Source organism: Tenebrio molitor, chromosome 9 (assembly GCF_963966145.1).
Source record: "Tenebrio molitor chromosome 9, icTenMoli1.1, whole genome shotgun sequence".
Lineage (NCBI taxonomy): Eukaryota > Metazoa > Arthropoda > Insecta > Coleoptera > Tenebrionidae > Tenebrio > Tenebrio molitor.
In genome coordinates, this window is record NC_091054.1 from 3,211,922 (window position 1) to 3,226,569 (window position 14,648).

Below are 14,648 nucleotides of genomic sequence, written 5' to 3' on the forward strand. Positions count from 1 at the left end.
CATTCATATGGGAACTTCAATTTAAACTAAGTTTTCAAATGTTTTTTACCGTCACTCTGGACCAGAAATTTTCTAAAACTTAGTTAGTTGAAGCTGCGTTTTTTTCACAAGCAAATTACATCGACTTTTAGTTTTCATAGACGCAGAAAGTCTCAACATTTTTTAATGAAGAACATGGTTTCCTTTCAAAACAGTGAACTGAAGAGTGTCGAGTGAAAAGCTCTCGAGTCTAGACACTGCGAAACAATTATTACTACTTCAACTTAATTCTGGATAAATCTCCAACTTAATTCTGAATAAATGTTTTATGAAAAGCAAGAAATTATTGTATTGTGGCACCTGAAAATATATTTATTTTTGTGAAAGCTCTACTTTGGAATAAAAAAATTGAAAGAAAGTGGTTTAATGATATTTATCCACTATTTATGAATATACAGGGTGTCACAGAACGACCTCCCCAGAAAACAAAGGGAGTATTTGGATAAACGTGATAATCTGAATTTTAAAGAAAAAAAGGCCTATCTCAAGCGATAATCGAGAAAAAACATCCTAAATTTGGCCAATCAGAGTTGAGCCCCATCAAGGTAGGATGACTGCAATTTTGCGTTGCCAGGGTTTAATTATTTTTGCTGTCTAACAACCTGTCCGATTTTTTACGACGAGCTACTGGGATTGGTGAAATTGAAAACTTCATAACTAGGTTATGTGAGCTACAGGAACATTTATTTTGGTAATCTTGGAGTCTCTTTTGCTGTCGGCACATGCCTGTTTTATATAGGGAGGCTGTTCTGGGACAGGCTGTATAATGTTAAACTTTACACCACTAGTGTGGTAATGTGACACTTCACACTCGATGGGATTATTATTTAAGAATATCTTTTGTTAATGTTGCTCTTGCCATTTTTAATTTGTTTTTAAAGTGTGTTCAGTGTTGGCGACTTCTTTATAAAGTCGAAGTCGAATGATAATTACAGAGCAAAGAGAAGAAAAAGAAAAAAATTAGAGGAAAAATTGTAAGTAGCAGATTATTAATTTAGAGTTATAATAATAGTGTTGAGAAATGACAAATTAACATAGAAACAAGTAAAGTAATGGTTGATTGTGGGACTATGGTTTTATGAGGTGGAGGAAGATATGTGTGACGCTAAAATTTGGTCATATTTTGTTTAATATAGCAGTGTAATGTCTTTGCGGGGTGCTAATAGGGATGCTGTAAACTTAATTGCCTTGAACTGGCCGACAAACAAGCAGGACCGTATTTAACAAATTTTAGGTGTTCATATTTTATTAAAACTTGTGAGGGCAGTTGAAATTTACTTTTTCACCCATGACGTCTTTGATATTTTCATAAAAATAAAATCCTTGAAGAGACGACTGCTATAAATATCTTGGAGTTTATTAATAATTTCTAGTACTTAACTGGTTTTTTATGAAAAATAAATAAGTATCAAGATAAACGCAAGAGAACCTGTTTTTGGTCTAACAAATAAAAAGTAGAAACAGGCAATATCAAATATTGCCATGAGCATCTGACAGATCTAAAATGTATCAATTTTGACAGTTCATAGTTACCCGGTCGTAGAAAAAATAGTACATTTAATGGTTATTAAGACACTCGTATTCATTACGGCACGAGCCGGAGGCGACTCGTGTCTTAATAGCCATTATTAAATGTTCGTTGCATAATATACTATTATTGTCCAAACAGATACACGATCGATAAAATGACAAATCGGTCATAAACTAAAAACTAACTAACTAATAAGATAAAAATAGAACAACTTTTTGTAAATTTAGTCAATATACGACGATGAGCGAGGCACTACACAAAAAAGCTGAATAATTGAATAAAATCAGATTGAAAAAGGTTGACTTTCATTTTGTGCAAGATGAAGAGGGTTCAGAAAAGACTACAGAAATTACAGGAGGAGCTATTGCAGTTTCGATATGAATTAAAGATTTTTATATGTCCCTTAAGTCTCGCTTCTTGCGAATAGATCTTGTACTTTTTGTTTCATTTATTTCTTATTAAATTATAAAATTTCATTACTTCAAACTCATTCGCCAGATCAAATAAGATTTTTTGCTTTGACTAAATCCAATATATTTTTTTAAGTAATTAAATTATAAGTGATGGTAATGGAAGCAAATCATGGCCCATATTATGACATTTTGCCGCTTCATACAAACATAATTGTAGTATGGCGACATTTTTCAAGTGAACTGTCAATAGTGTCATATTATAAAACGTGTTCAAAATAATCGCCGTTATTGTCTATACAATAATGAAGGCGCCGAGGAAATGATTCTTCCATTTTTTCCAGCATACCTCTGGTATTGCGAATTGTTGTGACAGCATTTTCCACCCGTTCTCTTAAAACTTACATTTGCTTCTTGTACCCCCACAAGAAGAAGTCGCACGGACATTTTCTGGGCTCGAGGAGTACTCCCGCACGCTTCACCATCCGACAACATAACATATATGTATTCACTATCTATTATTTCACGGTCACTGTCATTGGTCACATAACTAGAAAATAGACAGCTCTCGATATTCTGTGGTAGTAAAACAGTGTTTTAATTATTAAAAAAAAACATAAAACTGCCTCAAGAAAGGATATGAAAACTGATGCATCTGTTATAAAACACAATATATGCCTTGTCTACATGTTTGAGTTAATAAAGTAAATCTGAAAAAGAACAGCCGGAAGCTCTACTTTGCTGGCTGACTTTTGCACACAGGAAAGCTTGGACAAATGTTGAGGCGCGTCATTCATAAAATGAAATACATGAAAAGTAGAGCAAAAAATAAATGTCCTGAACTGGCTTTGCAAGTAGAGAATATTAAAACAAAAAACACTTCGAGGTTTTTTTAGTTTTTGACAGAGCTTTCAAATCAGACATCGGCATTTTGTGGCATTGGCAATGTTAACTGAGAAAGCAGAGAACGTGGGGCTTGTTGATTGTTGGGTTCGACATTTAAAAAGCTTCTTGAAAATTTCAAACGTCTAATTTCAGTTTCAGTTCTTAAATTTTTCAAGTTCCACTCTCGTGCCGAGTTCCATTGTGTGCGGCCTCTCCAGTGCGGTTAAAAGCTCTCCTTTTAAAGCACAGCCATAAATTATTATACCTGCAACAAGAACACTCGCTCCCACCGCACACACAATGTTTGTTTCATCCCCCTTTTATGACATGTTTATAGGTTTTTCTCGTTGTACAACACCCGCCGCAGCTAATTCCTCCAAGACACAAACCGGATTTTAATAATAAAATCCGGAAGAATTCCCGCCGTGGTCGGACTCGCAGGATTTACGCCCCCGCCCCCGATAACTTTAAAGTTATGGCCGATGTTGTAAGGGAGATAATGAGGGAGTAGGGTTGAATTTACGGACTATCGTGTTACTTAGGTGAACGAGAGTTCGGAGCTTTTTCATCCCTTTTACAAACTACCCCTAATTAGGTACGGAGACATTCTGCTCCGACAACGGTTAATTAAGGGGCGGCTTTCGTTACGTTTTTTAATTATCTTTAATGACAGGACGATCATGACACGATTATGTTTAACGGTAGCGGACGACCCGTTTTCCGATTTGCATATTTTTTTCACAGTTTATTTTTTTTTTACTGAACGACATTCCTTAGGTCGTTGCCTCGGCAATGTCTTACCCTGTTATGTTGCCAATATTTTTATGTGGCGATGACCTTAACTGACTTCTCTGGAGCGCGCTTCGGACTATTTTCTAAATGGTCCACAGACACGTTTTCGCTAATTCCCGTAAGACCTAACGGCAAACTAAATTAATGTATTAATTATACACTGGGATCAATTAAATTTGAAGCTTTGGCCGCACATTATTGATCAATAATCCGGTCACTACTCTCGCCTTGGCGAATTTGTCTCGGATTTCCGAACAAAACAGATTAAATATAAATAAGGATTCACTTTAATCAGCAGTTTCAACAAATCAAGAATATCCTGGATCAACTGAAGTCCTTGTGTTTTTTGTATTATGTTAATAAAGCATCTTTTATTCAGCAGCTAAGTACACAGCTTTTTCAAATTAATGCAAATCTTACGATCCAATTCACAATTTCTCGATTAAATCTTTTTAAGAGTTTCCACAAGATTTTTTTGACAGTTAATTTAAATAATTTTTGACAACATAACGACTTAGATCAATTCCATTGCAGTGAGCAATAAACGTCAAGATATAAGCTATTCAGAATGGCTCCTTTTTTCCTTCTGCTCATCTAACAATTCCAAAAAATAACCTTTATATTTCTAAACCCTCGAGCTAAAGCTCTCGGGCCTAACCAGAATAAAAATGCCCAAATTCAACTCGTAAAATTGTCGAAGCAAAAAGTTTTTGTAAAATTGAAAAATTTATCCGAAAAAAAATTAGGTTTTTTTATTTTACCTTCGATTATCTCGCAAACTAATCATTTTTAACCCCATATGTATTAAGAGTTTTATGCTTATTTTTGATCATAGAATCCGCCCTGGAAGTTTGTTTTTGGAATTCTGACACACCCTGTATATAAATTTTGAATAAAAAAACTGAAAATTACTTTGTAAAAATTTTAAAAATTCATAAAAACTCTCGTGGCATTAATTACAGCGTGTCCCAAAACTCGCGTACTAACTACTTACTACGAGTATCTTATATCGAGGATGTTTAAATGTACATGAAAAAAATATGGAAAAATTTTTCAAACAAAAAAAATATTTTTCTGACGTTTACGGTAATCTCTTCTACACCGTAGTGCGCCGTTAGTAGGCCATTTTTGGGACACCCTGTATATCTACAAAATTATTAACGTCACGACGATTTTGCTAAATTTCCACTCTAGTTGTTTACTCCTGTTTGAGATGGAAGTTTATACTGTGTGTATCAATTTTAACTGTGACACCCGGTATAATTTTGTTCCTTGTTCAAGGTTCTCTAAACTGCAACTCGTTGGAGAGGAAGAAGCTCCAACGTGGTCCACGGAATAGGATAGATAGAGCAGAACAGGATAACCTTAGTGGACCGAGGAAACTGTAAGTTTGTATTGAAATTGTAATAAATCAGATAAGCACTGGTACAAAGGTGGATCTACGATGTTACCTCTCTATTTAATTGAAAGTCAGAATTTTCCTTATCTTGTTCAGAAAAACTTTGCAAATGTATTGTGGGTTGCATTTTTAATTCCCTCACTTGCTGCTCCTGGTGTGACCCTTCCCTTTCCTTCCTCTTTTTCACTTGTACTCCAGTTAGAACATAAAAGATTCCCAACAGGACCAGGATTTTGCAAGGATCCTGGCGTATGTGTACACATCATCAGTGACAGTTTGCTTACCTGAACCGCAGCGCATTCGCACCCCTGAATCCGGAATGTAAAAGTGAGAAAATAGGTTCCTTTCGGAGATTGTTGTGGGTCCCGTCGTATCGACCGTCCCGGAAAAATCGTCCCTTTCGTCCGGGAAAATCCCGGATCATAATCAAAAGTAACGATAATGCGATTGGTTGGCCGCGTGTTGCGTGTCGAAGTCGTCCTGATTTATGTGAACATATCAGGTCGCGGAACTGGAGCCGAGAGACTGAATTACTTTAAGGATCGGCCACCGAATGGCTCTCCAGTCGGTCGTGAAATATTGCCTTCGATAACGAGGAAGTCTTACATACGACACGCGTCGTCGGCGGGGGTGAAATATGCCGGCAGGGGGGGCGGCATTAACCGAGCGACTTAATTACAAGTCACCGCAACGTCAAGACCGGAGTAATGCCGACCGGAATTGTTTATGACCGGAATTCCGGGAATAGCTAACGGGACGCTTCGATTTTTCATAACGAGTTAAGGAGGAGTCGAAGGTCCAAGCTTTGGGAACCTTATGAGGAATGTGCAGCTTTTTCCGGAGAACCGCCGGAAACGGAGCTTATTTGGTGTAATGGAGTAGCGCCGGCCTCTCCGGGCCCGGAACGTGACGACAATGCGACCGATTGTCCGGGAGTAGCGGATTTGGAATTTGGGGCGCGCGGTGATTGTTTCCAAGCAAAGAGATGGAGAGTTTTGGATTTGCAGACCTGTTTTTATGGCCGTTCGGCTGCATTTATTTCGGGGAAAAAATTAAAATTAATCGCAGACAAGAATCCCGGTTCGGCTTTGTGGCTACCTGAATCCAGGCACGTACTGGAAATAAATTCCACTAATATTAACGGTCACAAGTTTACAGACAGCACACATGATGGCTATCGCTAATCATTGTTGTTGGTTGGAAATTATTATCACAATTAGATATTAGTAACATAAATTGCCCATTTGGGAAATTTGGTACAATTTTTGAAGTGAAAACGTCACGCCGTCACGCGTCACGTCTCACGCTCCGAGGTGAAAGGCTTATTCGAGTTTTTTGTTATCACACAATAAACGCAAAATTTTCCTAATTGCTCTTAATTTTAATAACTTTTTGGAATATTTTAGCCAAGATTTTTTTGGCCAACTTTGACATGTCTGTGAATTACTCAATTTCAAAAAGATTTCAAGTAATTTTTTGTCAGTTAAATAACTGAAATTTTAATTTGATGTTCCTTTTTGAGAAACGAAGAAATAATGACTTGCAGCTCTGTTTGACAGCTGCGTCCTCGAATTGTAATTTACATCGAACCATTTATCTTATGATTTACACCGAATGGGCTTTAGCTGCGATTACTGGGTGATCATGTTGCTACTGTAAACGCATTATTTTAAATTTAATTCTGACTGGTCATTAAAATATAAATGCGTCAAAAGCCATAGCGATCAAGTTCTTTCCATAATTACTCACATCGCTAATAACTGGTTATAATTAGTGATGTGTATGATTACGGTTGGTATAAATAACTGACTGAAATAATAATATGTATTAGATTTTCCTCAATTGTATTTTACATTTTTTTAGTCTTTTAGTCATGAGAATATTTTTTTCTTAATTTAAATCTCAAAATAGTGATAAAATACAAATTTACAAATTCCTTGTTCCAAAGCTTCAATTTTATCGTTTGTAAATTTTTTCAAAAATTATACAGGGTGTCTTAAAATTATCGTATTCCGAGTTCGGGGCTTAGTAGGGGACATCCTGTTGACCAAGTAAAAATGTTTTAAAAAAAATTACTGTCACTGAAAAAAATATCCAAGTTGCCAATATTTGTTCAAAAGTACCTGATTAATATTCTAGCTATATTGTACTTCCCTTTTGAATAAAAATTGGAAAAATGAAACTTTTATTTTTTCGAGATAAAGCTGTTTTTTCATTTATATTTTAATATTTTACATAATCATCCTCACCATATTTCAAAATGAATGTCAACCATTTATATTTTTTATTTGAAGAAAACATGATGAAAAGTTTGAACCTTCAGACCCATATATCTTTGTAAAGACCCCCCCTATATTTTTTATTTTATTTTTTCGAGATTTCTGAGATTTTTCCCTACAAGACCCCCGACTTGTAATACGTTAATTTTGCGACACCCTATATATGTACATTTTTATTTGGAGAAGTGACATCTGTGTTTAACTTTATAGTTTGTAAAATAGAATTGTTGGAGTGAAAACTTCTCTAGGCGCACTACACGAACACTGAATTAGTTTCATGCGACACGCTAAAATCGTCACGCGACACGGTAAAATCGTCACGCTCAAATCGTCATAGAAGTTTTCATTTCTGTTGTGCGGTCTTAAGCACACTCTTTTCTTTTTCTATTCTTCACTTCACGTTGTGATTAATGAAACAAAGCAAAATAACAGCTTGGAACGATTCCCACAAAAACGAAAAATTGTATTATCCGGAGATAAATCCTTTTTTAATTTATTTTTTTATACTTGGGGTCCCGACCCTGCTCTGACATTTACTGAACGTGACGCGTCTTCTCCACAAAAGGTTCAACAGATTAACGAAATCATTGTTGATTTTATCACTCCCTGTTAGAACTTCTTTGAATTTCTTTGTAGACTTTTGCCTTTACGCCGTCTGGTGCATGGTAAACCAACCTTATCGTAACACATTTCACGTGGTGGAAATAAATTTCCTACATTCTCTCATGCCAGAGATAGAGCGTTCCATTTAATACATAGTCTGCAAAGAAATTAACGAATTCCAAATTAATTACAGAAACACGATCATTATTCATCTCTGTTTTAATAGAAATCACGATCTTAAAATAGATCTCTCGGCGGAACCATTTGACAGAAATACAATCATAATTGGTTGTAATTCTCGACTGTCTATGAATTATATTAAAAAATATTTGTAGAAGGCATAACTAACCAAAAGGAAATTACATAAATACGAAACAAATAATCAATGTCAAGCTTGTTTCTGTTTTGGTTGTACATTCACTGACGCTTTTGGCAAGACGTGCCACATTAAAATTGCCTCTTTCGATCAACGAAACTGGTTTGTTATATGATAATCATCTCATCACGAGCAATACATCCGTAATGCAAATTATCGTAACGGACTGAGCACTTTACTAAGGCCTGTATGTCGCAACACTTACTCTTATAAACCTGTCCACTGCTAAATTATTCACGTGTTATACAAACTGTAGTAAAAGTCTTTAATTATAGTTAGTGGGGGTTAGTAAAAATTTAGAGGAAATTAGAAAACCAAAATTAAATTATAAAACATGTATCACTTGTTCAAGTTTCACCAACTACGTACAAACTTTTTCTTAATACGTAATACTAGAGGGAAGGAAGCGACAACTAAAATTATTTTTAAAAATGTGTAGCTGCTAGATTCTCTTCAGAAGTAGAAGAAGGGAAGTTGGTACACACTGTAGCAGTGGCGTGCGGATTGCGTACGCCAGTGACGATCGGAATGGCCACGCCCACAGGGCCATCTCAATTGAATCATACTCTACCATATTTACATTTGTCAGGTGTAACAATTTTTGTGAACGTTTAATTTTTTCTCTAAGAAAAATAAATCCCACTATTACTCCTAGTTGTTTGCTGAACAAATGACGTATCTATAATTTGACAGTGGGTGAGGGACGCTACGCCTGACGTAAGCAGAAATGAAAGCAAACAGCAGACCCCTTTATTACAAATATTTTGAACGCTCGGGACATTCTGTTTTTTGTTTTATTTTTAGAAATATGTTTGTTGTTATTTTCATTCGTGCTGTGTAAAAACAGATTTTCCTCTAATCATATTTAAATTAATTTCCTCGGAAGAATGTCTTGTTGGGAATTAATTAACACAGCCTACTCTGTACACGCGAGTTTTCCTTTAATTACTTTTTTAACAACTGCATTTAACACTATTTACTGCGCTGGAAATTAACTGAATAGGAAATAATAACAACTGCGTCACAAATGTGTTGTTTTTAAAGAGGAATTCTTTACAATTGTAATAAAAACTTCCATAGAATTGAAGCCGAGCGAGATAATCAACATTCACAATATATAATTTACTATGTGATCAACAAAAAAAAATGTTCGTATGATAATAATCCAATGAAGGATATTGAAAAACGTGATTTGTTTTTTCTACTGTTTCCTTACTTATTTGATTTTCATTAGCATGGTTTATTTCTGAATGTGGTAAATCAATCGGAACATCTACTAAAGAGTCGATTAAAAATTGAAAAAGCACTCACTATTGAGATTATTCGAGAGAAACAAGACCATCTCATTCTGTTGTCTTCGAAAATTGAGTGCTTTAACAAGATTGAAATCCAAACCATCGACCTGTCCGCTAGAAGTCTAGACTTGAATCTCATTGAAAATTTATGGGGCGTGCTGAACCCTCAGCCAATCCTGATCAATCTAAACATTTTACAGACAAACAACTGTTGTCGTTTTTGCAGCGTCGAAATTATAAAGCAATGATTTAATAGGTGATGTAATTTGTAATTGGTCACAATCCGTGAAGAATAAATCATTACTCACGGTCGTGACTAATTAATATCATTACTAACCAGATAGCGCGTATGTAATGAATAGGGCTAGGAAGAGTATTTTATTTTACGCTGTGCATTTCAGATGCAGAGAGAGACACAAGCGGACGAAAAGTAACTCTTTTACGGACGCTCGTTTTCGGACGCTGACCGTGGCGCCGTCTCTTGGTCCGTTTACCAAGTTAACAATATGTATATGTACATTTTTCTCGTTTTGTTGGAAAGCTAATAAAAAATACTATAAAAAAATTGTTAATATGTATCTATTAATAAATGTATCTGTTTGAAAAAGGTAGATACAAAATAAATTTGTAATTTTTCTAACGATGTTTTTACTTGTGCACCTCTGCCAAAAAGTGCCTTTTTGTCCTCGCCTGTTTTCAAACCTCGGCTGCGCCTCGGCCAGAAAACTCAGACTCGGACTCTTTTCGGCCTTGACACACAAAATTTATTGAAGTAATTTATGCAACAAATAAATCCTCGATGACACTGAATTCCAGATATTTTTTTTAGTTTTAGCGAGTTCTTTTCCGAGGCGGAACAAACATGTAGGAGTTTTCAAACAAAGATTTCAGTTTTTCTTTTTGCCCCGTTGGTAGAATTTTAAACTAGTGAAGCTGGATAGTTTAGTCTGAGGTAAATTGGCTTGAAAACTCGTGTAGCACTTTTAATTCCGTGACTTTGGTGGTCCCATCTCGTTAAGCCCCGAAACGTGACGATAGGTGGGTCATCATCCAGAAATAATCCCAATCGATGGTTGCTAATCAAAATTGATGGAAGGCTGAAACCGCGAGCTTACCACCCCTAACTTCGTCAAGATCCGTGTTTGTTAAATGAGCGTGCGCCGGTGAAATCCCGAGCTCATTTTTATATAGCTCGAACGTAATTTGTCAAAACTTTGAAATCATATTAAATTTAGATTGCTTTGTTCCATTAAAAAGTGCGCTGCAGTAAATTACGGCGGAACAGCGAAAGCAGACGGACGAGGGAAAAAGAACTCCTTCCTATTGTCACAACAGCAATAATTGGACGAATCAAGTGAAACGGAATTCTCGCTACGTTGTAATTAATAGAGTCAAGTATAAGAGGATTTCCAGGGGCGTCATCTCCACGCAAAAATAATGACGACGTGCCTGTGCCGTGTTAAGGGCGCCGCCAGGAATTACACGGGTATAAAAAATAAATCTTCTCCAACAATTTGCCTCACGAACAGGCCGGAGAGTCTAAATTAATTTTCATGAAAGTCATCAGGAGGCGGCCGTGTGAAAAAGGCAATAAAGCAGACAATAAAACATGAGAGGGCATTGTTGGCCCTTATTGTCCCTTAAAACCGGCCAGAGACGCCAGATAAGTGACACAGATTGCTTCTCCGGCCGCCCTTAACGCGCATTTTTAAACCCGAACACGCCCACTTTGCCCTTTCTTAGCCTTTTTGGTGCTCCTGCACCTCTGAGTCCAGCTGAACCACTAGTTTCTCTCTTCTGACAACTGACAGGTGAATTACATTAAAATCCCCCAGAATTAACTGACGTCTATCCATTACTGGTGCTGTCAGCGACAACGTGATAAATTTGTAGCGACAAATTCAAAATTTAAATATCATCAACTTGTGATAAATTCACAACAGACCAAAATTGGGTTAGATGTCAAGTGTCAATTTCGGTGACGAGAAAATAAGTGGGGCTGGCGCAGGCCGATAAAAATCTCGTTATAAATAACAGGGTGAGCTGAAGTGGGTTGTTTTTGAGTTATTATTTGGCGACGTGAAGTTTTTAACTACAGTATGAAACGGAAAAGGAGTCTCTCTGGCAGAGTATTACGGACAAAACCGCGGTACGAGGTACCGAGGGTCGTGGCCAAGCGCTTAGCGCGCCGGTTTGCATTCGCGAGGTGCCAGGTTCAAATCCCGGGGCCGCCTGCCTAACCTTGATAGGTTTTTTTCAGGGGTTTTCCCACACCATCACCTCTTGATGTGACCACAGGGCTCATATCACAGATAAGGCGAATGCTGGGTCAGTATTCAGTACCTACCACCTCCATTGCGCACCCATTCTCACCTTACCCATACCGAATCTTCCCGTCATCGTGGCTGAAAAGCCACTTTGGAGAGAATCAGCTGTTTAAATCTAACCTGACGAGTGGTTCATTCACGATCGACTCTTCAACGGCAAATGAAAAAAAAACCTTTACCCCTGATCTTTGTTGCTTATTTTCTTTCGGTGTGTAACGTTTTGAAAATTTGTGTCCGCTTGGGGGTTGCCACCGGCGCTTATCCAGCCTCCCTGATGGCAAATGCTCCACTTCCGGCCGCCATCAGCTAGCGGATGTGACAAATTGAAAAATCAAACATGCACGTACCAAAAAAAGCAACATTTAGCTTAAGTTTCCGTCGTCGGTGTCCCTAAACAGAACGATTTATCTGAGTGGAACATCCGGCGCGCCAACCCTCATGCGTCCTCCTGATAAGCGGAAGCGCATTTCGAAACAATAACTCCACATGACTTGTTCCATTCAGCCGGGGAAAAAGTGCCAATTGAACGAGTCAATTGACGTGATAAGTGTTGGACGGGGGAGGTTATATTTTTGTCTGTTGTTGTTCCGCGTCTTGTGTTTCGTGGGGGTGGCGCCCGTTTGCATAATGAGTTCGCTCGGTATGAATGCGCCAACGTTCCACCAGGGTCGCGGTGTTAAGTACACCATCATCTTGATATCTTTCTTGTTAGACGTTTTAACATGATGAAAGGGGTGAATAAGACAAGCAGTTATCGTCTAGAATGGTGTAGAAATTTACCGGATGATATTGCAGACATGATGGCTGCGCCCCTACAACCCCTCGGGTCTCCTGACGGTCCTCCTATTTTCCACCGGTGTTCCGCTGGAGTTTCAAATTTTAAACTCGCCTTGACGTGCAGACGTCTAATTAAAATATCGCGAGTGGGGATGCCGGAGGGGTTTTTCCTACTGCGTCATGTTTTACGAAAGGGTTGGACTTTCAGAATTAGTTTTGACAGCTAGACAAGCCGCAGACCGGTTTCACCCCACCAACGAAGAGGCCTAAGTGGACCTAAGTGACAAAGTTAAAAAAGTCGGCCGTTGTAAAATTGAATGTAATTTGTAAAATTTGAATGGCAACGAGGGAGTCTCGCGCGCCGATTGGTCTGTCGACCCAAGGGGCGGTCCCAGCGTTGGTACTAAATATTGGCCAATCATATTGCTTGATAATTCTATTGAGACGCTTTACATGCACCGAGTATTGTGGCCAAGCGCCTAGCGCGCCACTTTACATTCGGGAGGTCCCGGGTTCTAACCCCGGTGCAGCCTGACCAGGTGTGGGTTTTTTTTCAGAGATTTCCCCACACCATCACATCGTGGTATGTCTCATATCACAGATAAGGCGATGCTGGGTCAGTACCAACATCCTAGTACCCATCCTCACCGTACCCATCCCGAATCTTCTATAAATCATGAACGAAACAAGATGTTGATGGGATAATTCGGTATTGTCCTCGTAGAGCTTCATCATCTTGTCTTCTAATTGTTCCCACTCACCCCAAAGTCACACAAGTTTGTTACCCTCATAACGGTGACACTTGTCATCCATCTTGACTGGCGACATTGATATTGCACGCGCCGCATCCACCTGCCCACGTGCGAATATCGCATCACCCCGCGTGAATCCTCCCTCACAAAAAAAAATCATCCCCCACGTCTGTCTCCGCATTCGGATGAAATATATGCACGACTTCGAATCGCTTAAATGCAAGCTCACGATTTATGTTTGGCGTAATGGAAAAGCCGAGCGATGTCTCGACGCCCTTTTTTTCCAAAACATGTGTGTATAAGGGGGTGCGAGTGTTTTATCGAGTCCGACGCTCCAGGGACGGACTCCACCAACAGGTCGGGGGCTGTTAATACAGAAGACTCGGCTAATCCGACGTGGGAAACGCCTAATCCGATAACTGCTCGCTTGAATCTGTATAAAGACGACGTGTATCCCTTCGGTGGAAGGCATTGATCATCGAATAAAGACCCGTTTTGGACGGATTACGGCGCCTCGCAGCGTCCCGGCTAATCCATCGACGCCGACCCCCAAGAAATCTGTTAAACAGCGGCGCCTCCATAACGCTTATCTTCTTCTTCCCGTTATTTGTCGTTATTTAGCCCGGCGTGGTATCAAAAGGCGAAAGTAGGAATGTGCTTTCTCGGTTTGTTACGAGCGTTGTAAACTAGGAGAAATGTGTGATGTGTGCAGATCAGGCCAATAAATTCTACTCCAATCAAGTTTTTACGTTGCTGTTACGATCGAACAGGCGATTTATGGGATATGTATGTGTAAACCTTTAACTGCCTGGAATGATACAATTAGTCTTGAAAATGTATCAACTGTGACACGTTTTAGTTACAAAAAATACTATTTTTTGGCCTCCTCTACTGTAAATTTACACATTTTGAACAGCTACGGTATCTTGATTTTTACACACTAACCAAACTACATATCTGTCATTTTACCGCACGGGGTGTGTAAACTAGCACGAAAATTTTAAGCTTTCAGGGAAAAAAACTGTTAGCTGATCATAAATAAAGTCCATTTGTCCAAATGTCGATCTTTGACAGGTTTTGCAAAATGATTGCTTACAATTTGAGAACACGAGTAACGGATCGTCGGCCAAAAAGATTAATAAATTACTAAAATGCGGTAGGCATTTTACACCGCTCGGTTTTT

The 14,648-nt window shown here is 38.3% G+C and overlaps 1 protein-coding gene across 1 annotated transcript in view; it reads left to right on the forward strand.

The window, feature by feature from the left end:
- Window positions 1-14,648, forward strand: part of LOC138137971 (Ig-like and fibronectin type-III domain-containing protein 1) — a 95,613-nt gene that overhangs the window by 29,359 nt on the left and 51,606 nt on the right. Inside the window, exon 3 of the mRNA XM_069057598.1 lies at window positions 4,939-5,041. The gene's annotated coding sequence lies outside the window, so the exon portion shown is untranslated. The remainder of the gene's footprint in view (window positions 1-4,938; window positions 5,042-14,648) is intronic.